The sequence below is a fragment of the Mirounga angustirostris genome, unplaced genomic scaffold (genome assembly GCF_029215605.1).
Source record: "Mirounga angustirostris isolate CCGP_5_RB_7025 unplaced genomic scaffold, mMirAng1.0.hap1 SCAF_3, whole genome shotgun sequence".
Classification (NCBI taxonomy): domain Eukaryota; kingdom Metazoa; phylum Chordata; class Mammalia; order Carnivora; family Phocidae; genus Mirounga; species Mirounga angustirostris.
Window position 1 is genome coordinate 117,192,054 of NW_026991711.1, and position 16,497 is coordinate 117,208,550.

The 16,497-nt window shown below is 41.2% G+C and overlaps 2 pseudogenes across 1 annotated transcript in view; both read right to left on the bottom strand.

Moving 5' to 3' along the window:
• Positions 1-838: 838 nt before the first annotated feature.
• On the bottom strand, positions 839-7,578 carry LOC123839128 (endonuclease III-like protein 1; annotated as a pseudogene).
• A 2,160-nt stretch (positions 7,579-9,738) lies between these two features.
• The window catches only part of LOC123839127 (calcium uptake protein 2, mitochondrial-like), an 85,109-nt pseudogene continuing 78,350 nt past the window's right edge, over positions 9,739-16,497 (bottom strand). Inside the window, exon 3 of the transcript XR_010409854.1 lies at positions 9,739-10,908. The product of XR_010409854.1 is annotated as a calcium uptake protein 2, mitochondrial-like (transcript). The remainder of the gene's footprint in view (positions 10,909-16,497) is intronic.

The following is a 16,497-nucleotide window of genomic DNA, read 5'->3' on the forward strand; positions in this document are numbered from 1 at the left end:
TGGAAAGAGGTCCAGCCGGGAATGCCAGTAGATGTCCTAATAAGGTTTTGCAACATTTTGGGAAAGATACTTTTGGTGATTGTACATACTACTAATTCAGTATTAACATCAGGTAATCTTAATTTTCATTAAAAAAAAATAACTTTCCTGTTTTGGATGTAGACATCTAAGTTATTTGTAAGAATATAAGGACAATTGATGTTAAGTGAAGAGCTAATTGGAGAGGGCCTCCTTTGGCTTCAGACCTATTTTATTTGGCTAAAATTTAAATTTGAATGACATTAGGTGGCACTTGCACTGCCCGAGGCCTATTGATTTTTTTAAAGATTTTATTTATTTATTTGAGAGAGAGAAACAGAAAGCGACAGAAATAGTGAGAGAGAGCACAAGTAGGGAGGAGGGGGAGAAGCAGACGCCCTGCTGAGCAGCGCCCTGCTGAGCAGAGAGCCCGATGCGGGGCTCGATCCCAGGGTCCTGGCATCATGACCAAAGCCAAAGGCAGACGCTTAATTGACTGAGCCACCCAGGCGCCCCTGGCCTATTGCTTTTATACCGGATTTATTCATTTACATTTTCTGACTGGTCGCTGAAGGCCGTTGAGCTTGATGCTCCAGTTCTAAATGAAGATCTATTTGAGAAGCCAAACGTTTTCTTAAGAGACAGACCAGGCAAGTAAATGGGACTCTGGATCTTTTGCTTACTTGTTTATGTCAGACTCTGAAAAAACACAAATATGGGATCCTTTTGACATGGGAAACTACAACAAAATGGGAAGTGTCTTGATTTGGGAGATAGGAAGTCGTGTTTCATTCATCTACTCATTTAATCATTCAGTAATTCAGATGACCAACATGTATGACCCCGCCCTTGTTTTTTGCAAACAACTCCCAAGCTTTATTATAAACAGGCTGTAGCTCCCCAGCAAAGGCACGCCACAGACGGGCGAGAGTGGTGGCTGGGCCGAAGCTTCACGCCCGCAGAGGCTCCGGGCGGCGGGGCACAGGCTTCGGCTGAGGCAGGCCTGGCATCATGGGTGGACGGGCAGACACGTCTGCTGGCCGAGACCCACCAACAGTCTGTTGATCCCCCTCCACAGCTCCCTGTGAAGGTGAGAGGTCAGAGGAGACAGCAGAAGCCCCGCCAGCCCCCACCCTGTCGCACCAGGGCAGCCACTCTTCCAGGGCAGCACGAGTCTTCTCCGGGCACTTGGTTGCTGTCTTGGTCCACCCGAGTCTGTCGGCAATTCTGTGCACGTGCGTGTCCACCGCGATGCCGCACACGGCGCCCCAGGCCACCGCCATGGCCAAGTGTGCCATCTTGGGCCCAACGCCCCTCCCTGCCATAGCGCTGCTGCAACATAGCACTGGTCTGCTTGATGTACTTTACCCTGTTCCTCCAGAAGCCTACGGGGTACATGAGCGTGCCCAGCGTGCTGTCATCTGCCTGCAGGATGCTGTCCACTGTCAGGACCCGAGCTGGTCTTCGGTTTGCCTGGAGAGTATCAGTGACAGCAGCACCTGGTACCTCCACACCTTTGGGGGGCGCACTGGGATCATAGCGGTGCTCAGTCCCCAGCTGGTCCACAGGTGCGTCCTTCCCACTCCTCATGGTGCGAGTGTTCACCCGCTGCTGCCGCCAGTCCAGGGTCCCCGGACTGCCCACAAGGTACCATTATTGGGATACAACAATGAACAGGATAATAATACTGATCTCCTAAGACTGTTATAAGGATTCAATGTGATAATGCGTCTGTACTGGGTGCAAATCTTTTCAGATGCCCTTGACTGCCTCCGTTTGTCTTTCTCTTGGTCAGCACCTCACTGAGCCGCACAGCCTCTTTATGGTTGGGTGAAATCCATACCCTAGGGATCTGGCTTGCTGAATGGACGCCAGACTGCTGGTTAAGCCCACCTGGAAGTGTGAGAACCTGAGCATCCTGTAGAGTAAATTTCACCACTGAGAAATGGTACGTGAAATGAGACGAGGCAGATAAATTCCCCCTCTTTCTCTCTTCATGGACTGCTTCTGGCCCCCAAAGCCTATTTTGTATCTCCACATTAAAAGGAATTGCAATAGGTAATTTCTATATGAGCCAAACATCTCTAAAATTCTATAATTTTATGATTCCATTTGGACAATCTCGTGTCTGAACAGGCTTCTTTAGAGGGGAGAAAGGAATTACCATTTGTTGTGTCAAAAGTATAGTGCCAGGCCCTGAGCAATTTACTCACTATACATTATTTAGTTTTTATAAATGCCCTGGAAGGCAGGAATTATTTTCTCTAAAACTGAAGAAATTAAGGCACAAGAGAGTAATAAATTGTCAAGTACGCACAGCTACTAGGAGGCAAGCAAAGGTGAAAAGCCATCTGCCCCGTCCAAAGCCCAAGATCTCCCACTGAGCATGTTGTTTCACTTTTTAAATTTTAATCTCCTTCCCCTACTCTTCTTTCCTCCAAAAAAAAAAAAAATCTATTATTCAGAAATCACCTGTTGACCCACAGCTACACAAATTTAATACCCTCTTAATTATTTACTTTTTGCCCCCATGGTAAAACATCTGGTAATTTAGAGCTATAATATCTTGTTTAAATAGTACGTGTATCTGTGTCAAGGGTAACTGACAAGTTTAAAAATTCTTTGACTTAGTACCTCACAATATGTACTACAGTTCACTTCCTGGATACATTTCAACTAGTTCAATATTTCATTCATTGTAGTAATAGCATCCAGCAGTGTTTATTAACCAGCATATCCGTGCTTTGCCAGTACGACTATAAAAGAGTTCACAAGGTAATTCTCACATTTAAGAAAGACAAAGGGTCTTTTTCCATTGTCAAAGAAGGCTTTGGTTATATTCAATTTTACTCTAAGCATAAGTTTATTTTATTATATTTAAATAATTTAAAACCGGTAATGCATACATGTACTAAGGTAAATCTATCTAACCAAAATATGAAATTATACCAGTATATCACTCACTAACTTTAGGAAGCATGACATGAAATAGAAAATTAAATCTAGTTTTTTCTGACACAAATTGAGCTCAGTTTTTTTAATCACTAAATTATCAGTATAATCAGACATTAAAAACTTCTCCATGATACGGCTAAACACATCAGTGAGAAAAAATGTTTACATTAAGTATTAAACATAATGAAATGCTATCCTCAGAGCATAGCTTAAATAAATGTCTCAAAAGTAAAATAATCTTATATATCTGTGCCTGGTTCCTCCACACTGATTTAATAATTAGGATTCTGATTTAAAACTTGATCTAAGTGTTGACTGGTTAGAATACTCTGAATATCCTAGTTAAAACATTTGGTTATTGGAAACCTTTATAGTGTTGCATTTTTTATTTATTCCAATCGTCTAAAAAATCTCAGAGTCAAAAACTGTAAGATGGCATGGAAGGACAGAATGTAGATAAGACAGAAACATGGGTAACACATCTACGGTGCTTCACTTGTAATATAAAGCAAGGAGCCTCATTACTAAACCAAAAAGCTTCCAAATGACCCCATGTGGTCCACAGAAGCTCAGCCAAGACTTCTGGCTCCATCACCTATGATGATAGAGTTTCTACGGAAAGGACTCCCAAATGGCTGGGTAGCCAGATACCAAGACTCCAGATCAAGACAGAACCCAAATTTAGTCTTTCAGGTGGTGGGGGAAATAACACAATTATTTTTAAAGTGTTTTGTTTTACCCAAGGCCTTCTCACTACTGTTCTAGCCATGGTGTAATAAATGTGTCAATCAACATTTGCAGATTTTTAGCAGCCAAAGTCAAAAACAAGAAGGAAAGTCCAAAGCAGATGAGGTTGTCATCAGGCTCACACCTCCCTCCTGCATATTCTCCCCAACCTCCCGCATTCCGGAGTCCTTTGGCTTCCTGCCAGCTTTATAAGAATGTCTTATTTCAGCCTTCAGCCTAAGTAGTCATTCCCAGATCAAGCTGTTGTATGACACATTATTAGAGGTTATTTATTCATACACAAATAGATATAATGATTCATTTATTCATTCAGTTATTCAACAAACATGTGCGGGGTGTCTCTTTAGCATCAGGCACCATGCTAGTCACTAGAAAAATACTACCATCACCAACTTGGTGAACACAGTAGTAAGAAAGAGCGATCCTTACTCTGTTATCCACAATCCCACTCTGCTGCATTTTTCAAGAAGTACTTTGTAGATTGTTAACCCAAAGACGTAGACACTGGCTAAAGAATTCTAAGCAGAAATATACATGTTTTACATAAAAATGACTCTCCTAGAATTCTCAAATCCCAGGGTATACATCCATTCTCTCTGTTTAGAAAATCATCCTTGAACTTAACATACAAATTGTTCAACAACATGTTAAATGGAACTTGTCCTGTTACCTTGGAATTTGAGATTAAGTCCTAAACAGGACAAAAACCAGTAAACTGCCTTATATTATAAAAAGCTGCCAAATAGGGGTGCCTAGGTGGCTCAGTCACTTAAGTGATTGACTCTTGATTTCGGTTCAGGTCATGATCTCAAGGTTGTGGGATCAAACCCCGTGTCGGCTCTGTGTTCAGTGTGGAGTCTCCTCGAGATTTTCTCACTCCCTCTCCCTCTGCCCTTCCCCGACTTGTGTGCACTTGCTAAATAAATAAATAAAATCTTACCCAAAAAAGCTGCCAAATACATCCATGTGAATTATTAAGAGTTGACAAAAATCAGTCCTCACCTCCAAACACCCCAAAGAGCCTATATAAATAACTGACTAGCAATTCCCTGGGGGAACCATAGAAATTAAGTAGTTACCAGGTCTTGGACACATTTTGACTTTTCTTTTCTCAATGTGATGAAGTAGAGAGGACTCTTCCCTTTTAAAGAAAGTAGGGAAGGTTCTGCAGACTACTCATGATAATTAGAAGGGCAAGGAAAAGAGATGCCCATTTCCCTTCACTGTGAGTAGTCATAAGCTGCAGTTCAAATCCACTGTGAAAATATTCTGGGGAGAGTTTGACATGCTTCCCTTGGGTTTGGGAGGCAACGGGGCACCTTGAAACTGGTGCCTGTCTCTGCCTTCAGGATTCTGAAGATGGAGATCGACCAGAGCCGTTGTACCGGGGTGAGGAGGGGGAGCAGCTGTGGGAGTAGTCTGTGCTCTGATCATTTGGCAAGGCCAGCTCAAAAGGACGTCATGCAAAACCCAAGCCATCTGGAAAGTACCTGTATTGGCTTCCCTTTACTACTGCAAGGAATTCCACCAATTTCATGGTATAAAACAATGCAAATTTATTCTCTTGGAGTTCTGCAGGTCAGAAGGCTAAAATGGGTCTGCAGGGCCACTTTCATTCTAGAGCTCTAGGGGAGAATCTGTGTCCTTGTCTTTTCCAACTCCTAGAAACTGCTTACATTCCTTGGCTCATGTTCCCTTCCTACATCTTCAAAGCCAGCAGCGTAGCATCTTCTGTCCTCTCTGACCTCTCCTTCTGTCTTTACATGTTCTCAATATGACTCCAACCCTCCACCCCCCTCTCACAAGGACCCTTGTAATTACATTGGATCCACCTGGAAAATCGAGGCGAATCTCCCCATCTCAAGATCCTTAACTTAATCACATCTACAAAATCCCATTTACCATTAACATTCAGATTCCAGGGATTAGGAAGTGGATATATCCTGCCCAAGGAAGCAGCTTGTTGGGTCGAAGGGACTCCAGCATTAAGAAGCTTAGAGGTGCATCTCAAATGATGAGGACAAATGGCCCAAGTCAGAGCTCTCAGAGGACTTCCAAAATACCACATAAATATGTCCCATGAAGGATCCAACATCTGAACCTCTGCCCTACAGAGACAACAACGTTGAATCCCAACAAGTCAAGGCTTCCTTCAGTCAGCCTTCTCCTTCCCCTTGGAAGACCCAGGGGTGATATTTGGGGTTGAAGTGAAGAATGAAGAGAAGTGAGAGAACACAAGCCCGGCCCTCTGGTCAGACCTAAGACAACAGGAAGTGAGAGGCTGTGAACTAAACGTGAGATTGATTTAGACAACACTGAAACTTTTACTACCCCAATATGAGTCCCTATTAATAAGATGTGACTCTGCTAATATTGGAAAAGCATGAATTATGCCAGCAAGGCAACCAAGGGATAGGGAAACAGAAATCCAACAGAGCGCGTTGGAAGAGTAAGGTTGGAAAATAATTAAGCCCTTTCCTATTTGTAGAAAACAGATTTCAGCCTATTCAACAGAGTGGTTCTAATGGGTTTTTTGCATATGTAGCCAAGTCTGTGGCTTTTGATTTTTTTTTTTTTTAATATTTTTCTGCCTCTGATTTCCTACATGCACCTGCCTAGAAGCGCTCTTTATGTTAGCTGCTGTGCAGTCTGCCACTCCCATACTTCGCAGCAACCTGCCCATTCTAGATCCGCCTATGCTCATAATTATTCAGAGCCTGCCTAATTCTCTAAATGTATTAACTGGCACTGGATTGACACCTTGTATGTTGTTCAGCAGTTGTTACACTGGCTTTGAAATTATTACAGCTTGGCATTACAGAGATAATCTGTCACCAATGCAAACTTGTGTATTTACAATATTAGAATCGCTGTCTTGTTATTTTTTCATTACTACTGTATTTTCTGAGTCTCCCTCATTACCATGTGTATTGTTTCATTATTTACATTTTGAATGCTATTATCTCTAAGGCTGTCAGCAGAAGCATTGAGATAATGATGCTGTGGGAAGAGAATTATCTAAATATGGATCTTCCTTCTTATGCTCAAATAAATTATTGTCTAACTCTTCAGATGCTTCTTCCCTGGGTCCTCATTAAGACACTCATGGCCTCGGGGAATTATGGAGCATCAGCTGCCTTTGTCTGAGGGTCTGAAGGTACAGAAACAAAACTAGAGATAGAGAAACCGATCAAGACTTGAAGTGAAGGACGTTCCTGATAGTAAGTCACAGGGAATGTGAAAACATCCAATGAAATATGTATTTAACAGCAACAGCCTTGAAAGAGAATGGTATTTGAAAGTCTGAAGGTAAAACAATGACCGAAATGAAACGTTGCAGGTGTTTTGTTTCATTTTGATTTAGATATTGCCTGTTAAAGAAAAAAAAAGCAGACAAATCTCCATGGGACTTTACCAAGTGCCATGGTTTTAAAAACCAACTACACATCCATGCCTCCCAAATTTCTATTTTTATCTCTGACCTCCCCACTGAGCTTCAAATTCAAATCTCTAATTGCAAATCTGACATTTACACTTGCCTGTCCACTGTCATCTCAAATGTAATATGGCTAATTCAAAACCTTTTCTCCCCCAAAAGTCTTTTTCTTCTTGTCCCCAGTCCTCAGTCTCAGTTCATGGCGTCACCATGTACTGTACAAAATCCAAGAGATTTCCTTCGACTCCCTTCTTCTCTTCCTACCTGCATGGAGTTGGTCGAGTCCTGTAGGTCCATCTGCAGGGTGCACCCTGAGCCCCCTGAGGGCTCTCTGCCTCCACGGAGACCACCCTTGCCCAAGACATCCTCATCTCTTAATGCACACGGCCTCTCACCGGAGGGGCCAGCATGCCTTCTTGCATCTCCGCCCACGGCAGCTAAAGTGAACTGTACAAGATGTGCATCATGTTATGTCTCCCTTCTGCTCCAAGCTCTGTGGCTTCTCATCCCACTTAGAATAAAATCTACACCCTGTGCCATGGCCTACAGAGCTCCAAGTGACCTGCTCCTGCCCATCTCTTAGATCACATCTCCTCTCATTCTCTCCATCAACAGTGGTGTTCTTCTAGGTCACTCCTGCTTCATACTCTCTGCACAAACTGACCCTTCTGTCTAGAATATTCTGCTCCAGATCTACACATGCATGGGTGACTGCTTCTCCTCATTTAAGTCTCTCCCAGATTCCTCAAGGAGAACTTTCAACTCCTCAGACACTCTCCCTCCTATCCGGTATGCCTTCATGGTACCTATCACTCTCTACAGCATCCAGTCCATTAGTTTGTTCTCTTATTACCTGTTTTATCCCACCAGAAGATAAGTTCCATGAGGGCAGCAATCTTGTCTCTTTTGTTCTCTCCACTGTATATCTAGGGTCAAGTTTGGTACCTAGCTTGTAGCAGTCCCTCAGTAAATATTCATGAATAAATGAATGACTGGAATCCAAATTACTTGTGACTCAGTGTCAGAGGCCCACACTGCCAGTCTTCTTAGTTATACTAAATAGGCTCATCTCTGACTATCTTCCTACATGTATGAAAGGATCCAAGTTGGAGACTCAGTTTCCAGGTATAGGGGTGGATGCTCACTGCCTTTTGCAAAGCCAGCACCTCAGGCTCTGCCCAGTCACTTCACCACTCCCCTGTTACCATCATAGTGAGAGACCTGTGTCCCATCTCCTGTTCTAGTGTGGGGAAGTCCTCTCCATTCTCTTGGCTACTAGAGCCCAGAACCTTCCTTTCTGGAATGCTTCTCTTTGGTAATATTATCTCTCCTGACCTCTTTCTTTACAGATTTCCCAGTCATAGACAAATTAGATTTACTCTCCTCAGGTCCCAATAAGAATGCCAGGTTTACTGGAAAGACAGAAATTTGTTTTAATACTATTGTTTCAATCCTTTCTGACATCCTGCTGTGGTGATTCAGCATAGAATTTAGCTATAGGTTTTTGTTTATTTTTGAGAGGGGTTATATAAAGGAAGGAGAGTGAGTGGCAGAATTTGTCTCAAAAAAATGTTTCTTGAACCCCTATATTCTTTACCATTTTAATGCCAAAAACAAACCAAAAAAGTGTGTCCTTAGTTCCTAAGACAAGTATCACCCACATACAACCCAACTGTTTCTCCACGGATAAAACAAAATGTAAAAAGTAAATAATCAATGCCACATTCTTTTTTTTTTAATCTGTGTAAATACTTTATTCTTTTTCTACATAGGATATTGAAATTTACACATTATTTTTAAGACAACTAATATACAACTAACTGAAATAAAATACACAAGAAGCTTATGAGTTACGAAATACAGATGAGAAAACCTGAGAAGTTTTTAATTTAATTTGCCCTACTGGGAACATCAGGACTCCTGGACTTGATATTGGCCTTGTGTATCAAACACTTTTTTCTGTAAGTACTAGCTGACACCCTTCCAAAGAGCACGTTGTACTACTGTGTCTAAGAAATCAATGAATAACTAGGTTTTCCATCTTATCAAAGTACAAAGCATTACTTCAATTCTAGGCCCTCTGACAGAATGTATCTATTTTTACTAAGTTCTTTTATGAAATTTTATTAAGAAATTATTGATTCAGAAAGTAAATACAAGGCATCTTTATATTACAAAGAAAATCAAGAAGACAAAAATCTAGTATTTTAAACAAATTCCAAATTCTGACATTTGGAGCTATGATTCCCAGATTATCTTTTTCTAAAAGAGATTTCTTCCAGCTTGTTTCCAGACTTCTTTTACTCCTTTAATGCTTTCTCTTTTCACACATTTCCAGTATTCCTCTACACTTTGTTGTTGTGGTACCCATAAACCTCGATGCATCCTGTTTTTTAAAATCCTGAGAGGGTGCCTGGGTGGCTCAGTTGGTTAGGCGACTGCCTTCGGCTCAGGTCATGATCCTGGAGTCCTGGGATCGAGTCCCGCATCGGGCTCCTTGCTCAGCGAGGAGTCTGCTTCTCCCTCTGACCCTCCCCACCTCATGCTTTCTCTCTCTCTCTCAAATAAATAAATAAAATCTTTTAAAAAAATAAAATAAAATAAAATAAAATCCTGAGAAACTCTCCATGACTAAGACATTCATCACCATACACATCAAAGATCTTGAAGACGGTGTCCAAAATATAGTTTGAGAGTTCCTGTCCTGTTGCTACTTTCACGGCCCTCTTAAGCTCCGCCAGTCTGACGATGAGCTAAACCTCACATTTGCATAGCAATAGCAAAGTCTCCCAAGTGGGTCGTAAAATGACAAAATGACTTGAACTCATCCAAACTAATGCTCTCTTCTGCTGACAACTTCTCTCTTACATTTTTCCAATAGATGTCTTTATTTTCAGTGTTAGTGAAGAAAAGTAGCCACTCTGCAAAGTCTTCTTTTCTCATGAAACTCAAACCTTTAGAAAACTGAAGGAATTCCATTTCTTGTACCCCCGTTTGTAAATTCTCCATAAATCTTCGAAATTCCCTATAATGAAGTTTTCTTTCTCCTCTTTTTCCAAAAATATGTATCTGAAGGGTTGTGGTAATTTCAGGTTCTTTCACTGTTGATTCCTGGCATTCTGTTTCATTAGCTATTGTTGTCTTCAAGTCATCTTGTTTACTTACGATCTTCTGTAGCTTAAAAAATTCCTTTTTCTCAACCATCTCATTACCATCTGCATCCAGCATTTTAAAAGCAACATGAAACCCAGTAAGAGGTTTAGTGAGCACTATAAGCAAGAAAAGATACTCAGTATATGAAATTAGGCCTTTATCGCCAAGGTCTCTAAAAAAGGTTGATCCACAATGAGCTGGTTGGATTCCTTTTTTGTCAGCTTCTTCACTGAAGTTTTACGTTCCATTTTATCAAACATTCCTGAAAAGTGTTAAGTCTCGTGGTGTCATACAATATTCTCCTTCATTTCCAGTGAAGAAAACTGCATGAAGCGCTGTTTACGAAGGGACAATTTTTCTCCCATCTCTCCAGAGTCAACATTTTCCTGTGCTAAGACGGTGAGGCTGCCCTCAGGTGCCACGACATTCATGCGGCCATGGTACCATGCCACTCCTGTGCCTGCCAGGGCCACACCGGCCACGCCGCGGTCAAGGGGCTGGGGACCGGCAAACCTCGCTGGCCGGCAGCGATCCCACGCCGCAGTCTCCCTTCCGCCCCAGGCCGCCAGCCGAGTGCCTCTTGCCGCAGCGGCCGCCGTCTTTGCAGAAGCGCCCCATCACCTCAATGCCACCTTCTACAACTCACCAAGATCCCCAGAGAGAGAAGATAATGAAGAGTTATTGAACCGTTTTCTTGAAAAAATGTAATGCAGATCATATTTCTGAAGGTCAAAAAGGTCAGTAAATGGTTCAGTGTTTTATGGTTAATGTTTGCAGAACAATTAATACAGAATAATATAGAATCTGACTATTCAAAAGATACAAATGAAATTAGTTTCACAACTTAGACATCTGTAAACTACCAAGACAATTATTTTATCTAAACGTGTCAATTTAATGGAAAAGTACGATAATTCTGTGCTTTGGGGGCAGATGTGAATTGTTTGCAATAGAATTACTGCTGTTAAGAGTTCATACTTGGTTTAGTGCTTACTATGGGCCAGACAGTATTGCATGTGCTTTCTGGATGCTCATGCCTGTACTCCTCACAAGCCCCTCTGACACGGCCAACAATGCATGTCTAGTTATAGCAAAGAAACTGAAGCATAGAAGGATAAGCCATTGCAGACTGGTAGATGGCTCTCAGTAACAAGCTGGGTTTCAAACCCAGCTATACTCGATTTAATGACCAAACTAAGCTACCTGTACCCTCCTACTGGGGTAGTAATTGGTGACATATACTGAGCCCTCCCACTTTGCCATGCACTACGGAGACCATGTTGCAGGTTTTCTATCACCCAATCTTCCCAACAATCCTGAGGTGGAGGAACTATTATTATAACCATGATTTAAAACGGATGATGGTACAATTTTGCAGAAAGTTTCTCCCATATTGCTCACTGCTAGAAACAACTTAAGTTTTATTCAATTTTGCAAAGCTGGCCACTTAGATCACCCTGTTTTCTTCAGTAGCCCCACACAAGGCCCAAGAATTGCCAAGTATGTGTCATTTCCACTTCTTTAATGTAACCTCTGTTTTTTGCATCTAGAAAAAAATCTTAACCGTTTTTTAATAAAGATTTTATTTATTTGGTTACTTGTCAGAGAGAGAAAGAGAGAGCACAAGCAGGGGGAGCGGCAGGCAGAGGGAGAGGGAGAAGCAGATTCCCCGCTGAGCAGGGTCTCTATCCCAGGACCCTGGGATCATGACCTGAGTCAAAGGCAGACACTTAAATGACTGAGCCACCCAGGAATCCCAAATCTTAACCCTTTTATTCTTAACTGAGGCAGGCATATTTTTAAGGTGATGCTTCTAAGTTTTCTAGCTGAACAGGCCTGTCTCATTCCAACCCAGCATTAGGGCTGAACACTCCAAGAGAAAGCTTATCCCCACCAAGGAGGCTCCATAATACCCCAGTCTAAGAGGGCTGCAAGTCATAAAATATGAGTCCTTTCTTCAGCTTAATTAATTGGACCATATAACAGAAACACTAACAAAGGACTTTTATAGACTCCAGCCAGTGAATCTTTTTCAAAGTGAAGCCTATAATATTATTTTATTAGTCCACAAGTAACAAATGTAATGCGGACATCAATCTCATTGGAATAGTAAAGAAATCTCTGGAGCCAACAGAAGAGAACTGGGAGCTCCATCAAACAGCGATAACAGGGTGATTTAGCAACAATCACCATTGATGGCAAAACATGCGTGCATAATAAGGGAGGTAAACTAATACTAAAATTGGGACTTATTACTTACAATCAAGAGTTAACAGGGACGCCTGGGTGGCTCAGTCGTTAAGCCTTCGGCTCAGGTCATGGTCCCAGGGTCCTGGGATCGAGCCCCGCATTGGGCTCCCTGCTCAGCGGGAAGCCTGCTTCTCCCTCTCCCACTCCCCCTGCTTGTGTTCCCTCTCTCCCTGTGTCTCTCTCTGTCAAATAAATAAATAAAAATCTTTAAAAAAAAAAAAGTTAACACCTATTCCTTATGATCTGACAGGCACTGTTCTGAACACTTCAAATGAATGATTTCAAAATAACACACATGGGGAGGTACAATTATCGTGTTACAGATTGGAAAACTGAGGCTTAGACAACTCAAGTAAATTGTGCAGGGTTATTCAGCCTGGAAGCAGCAGAGCCAAATCATGATCCCACATGCTGGACCTTACATATTTTTAGTTTGTTGTGTTTTGTCAGCCTTTAAGTGATTAGAGTTGTTAACAGCGTGGGCTGGCCACACTGAACTGCATGCAGTTCCCACAGCTCGGCAAGCACCTTTGCCCCTGCGGGTCTCCCTGCCCAGACCACCTACCTCAGCCAACTCACTTTCTTTTTTTAAGATTTATTTATTTTAGAGAGAGAACACGAGCGAGTGAGGGAGAAGGACAGAGGGAGAGGAAGAGAATCTCAAGCAGACTCCATGCTGAGCGCTAGACCGAGGGGGGGGGCTCCATCCCGTGAACTGGAAATCATGACCTGAGCCAAAACCAAGAGTTGGATGCTTAACAGACTGCGCCACCCAGGTGCCTCTCTGCCAACTCACTTTTTCCTAAGATTCAGCTTAAGTGTCACTTTGGAAAGATTTCTATTATGCCAACCACTCCTGTTCCAGTCTTCTGCCAGTGGCATGCTAAGACATCCTTTCTCTGGCTTAACATACATGATCCATTGTGTGCAAAAAAAGAAAAAATGGAATTAAATAGGCAACCTGGAGTGAGAAAGAAAACACTGATATCCAGAACTACCACGGTCTTATACAGAAAAAAAGAAAGCTACATTCACCTAACTGTGGCTAAATACCTTTGATTTTTTCAGTCACTGACTATCAGGTAATGTTTACACTATTTGTCTATTTTACAAATGCTTAGGGGTGAAGCTATAATGAAATATGCATCCATTATTTATTTGAGCCTTTTGACAGTCCATGGTTCTTCCTTATTTCAGTCCAATTTAATTTCAGTAAGCAAAAAATAAAAATCATATTATAAAGATAAGCTAAACGATTTTTTCCTTTCCTGGTGTAGGAGGAAATCAACTATATGGAGGTCTCTAGATGATAAATACTTCTCCACCTCTTGCTTTTCTTGGCAGGCTTGTGAAATATTTATTACATTTCTTTCTAACAGCTTAAAAGTATCTTTCTCCTCCAGAGAATATTATCCTATGACCCAACGCATGTCCCACTGTTGCCTGCTTCAGCCATGCTTGCATCTCCTGCCCCCTCGCCTGACCCCTGTCTTTCAATGCTGCCTTTGGGTTAACTTCTTCTGACAATTTCTGTTGCCTTTCGTTTAAGCTGTTACACTCCATATGGCTTCTCTTTCTTTGATGTGGCCCAAAACATATTATAAACCACAGAACACAAGCTCCACGATGTAACAGTTCACCTAAGAATCTGTGCAGTATTCTAACGAGGGCAGAGCTTAGAACAACTCTAAAGAAATGGAGAACACCTAGACAATGAGGGAGAAATCCCCATCTGTGTATCAACTCAATGTGTCAAGGAAACTATCCTTCAGAACCATATGGCTACTTTTTACCTGTGGGCAAATGTTAGCGCAAACCAACCACTGGGATATACCCAGCGATGAAAACCAGACAGGTTGACCACTGATAATCAGTTAGTGAGCCTGACTGGAGATTCAGATTTGAGATTCAATGGCAAATTGATCCAAAACAGATTTTTTTAAAAATCCCAGAACTAAAAGCAAACAGATTTAGAAAATGTTTTTAAAAATTATTCACCCATTCCCCCCAGCCAACAAATGTACAAAAGGAGTTAAGCAGCTTCAAGAGAAACTGTTTATTGAGTCAAGCTAATAGGACAATAGAGAAGAGAATAAAAAATTGTCTGTCTTTATGACAAATATTGGTGAATGTTGAAAATGAAATGGATTCCTCAACTGAAGATTAAAGATTCTCCCAGCATTTATAGACTTAGTTTTGTATATAGTTAAGTGAGATAGAAAGAAAGAGAGAGAGAAGGGGGAAACAGGGAGGGAGGAACTAAGCTATAGGGTATCAAGAGACTGTGTTCAATTCAGATTGTACAGCTGAGCTGCAGAATATCCTCGAGCAAGAGTCCCAACCCTTGTGACCAAATGGACTCATCAGCTGGGCAAGGCTAATTAGGACCATCCCCCTTCCCCACCTAAAAAGCAGAGTTCATGTTAATTAACTTGGACATTTTGAACAACCTGAGCTCCACACACAAAAGGTGAAAAGGGTATTTCATGGTTTTTAGCAATTACCTGTGAAATTATTTAAGTTGTCAGAAGGACAGAGACAGATCTGCCCCTGGGAGAGATCTCCCATGCCACCGCACTGACCACACATTATGTGTTTTTAAAGAAAAGTATCCCTCCCACTCCACTCTCATTTCTTCTTCTGTCCCTCTTTCTCTTGACTCTTTCACTTAAGTATTCTTATTCTCTAAGACTGTCACTATCTTTTACGATTTTATATTTTCTTCTAAAAGCTAAGAAGCCACTTATAGTAAAATTTGATGTACCTTCCTCCACATTTCCCCCATCCATCCAAAACCCCAACAGATACCTTATATTTCTTCTATTATATCAAACTGTATTCTCTAGTCATGTTATATCAGTAAACAAAATTATCTGCTCTTCTCTACTAATCCCATGAAACAGATTAATATGGATGCACTTTTACATAGCATTGGCATCCAATTCTGGACAACTGAAAAGAAGAAAACTTGAGGACTGACTTTAATGTCTTGTTTTGTGTTTTAATACCTACACACACACACACACACACACAGAGGATGCTAAAGAGTTAGCTTTATTCTAAAGTAAATACATCATGAACTATCTCACTGGATGTAAGTCCTTCTGTTGCCTCCGGACACTATTGCTTTCTTTCCCCTGAAGTGCTTGTGAAGAGCAGTTCCACTGTGATTTGCAAACACACTTCACCTTTTCTGACTTTTGGAAAGTTCCTAGAGTCTTGTGTTTTAAAAGGTTAGGTTATATATCAAAAGTGTACTGCAAAGTTATTAGCTTGATCTTTGAACCAGAATGGGTTATCTGGTATCCAATTCATAATTTGTCAGTAATATATAAAACAAGTCGAGGGGAAAAGGGAAAACAAGGAAGAAAAAAGAAAACTTTTTAGAGTACTATTTAAATAACTATTTTTTATATAAAACCTTTAAATATCACTAACTGAAGATGTTTTAGGATAGACCAAACTAGAAATCATAACTGTATCTACACCACAGCATGTGGCCTTAGAAATTAAGTTTGAGGAACTCTGAAAATTATCTTATAGGAATTCCTTTAAAATGTCACCATTATCCATTCACCAGGTTTATTCTGTTATAGAAATAATAATAAATTTACCTGTTAGTTAAACTTTAATTATGGATTTGGCTACTTTGTTCCAGGTACTATAGCAGCTTCTGGGAATAAATAGATGAAAATGTGGCCTTTTATCACAAGTCCTTATAGTTTAGCCAGGGTGAAAGACAAGTACGTGAACAATTTCAGTCATGTAGAAGGAGTACACAGGAAGCATGCTTATCTTTGTTGATCTATCCAAGCCACAATTAGAAAGGGTACAGGGGTAAGAAAGGGAAATGCAGGGGGGAAAAAGTCTGCGATGCCAAATGTCAATGAAACAATGAGTATTTTAGTACACTTAAAGCATGAGTGTGACAGCTCCCA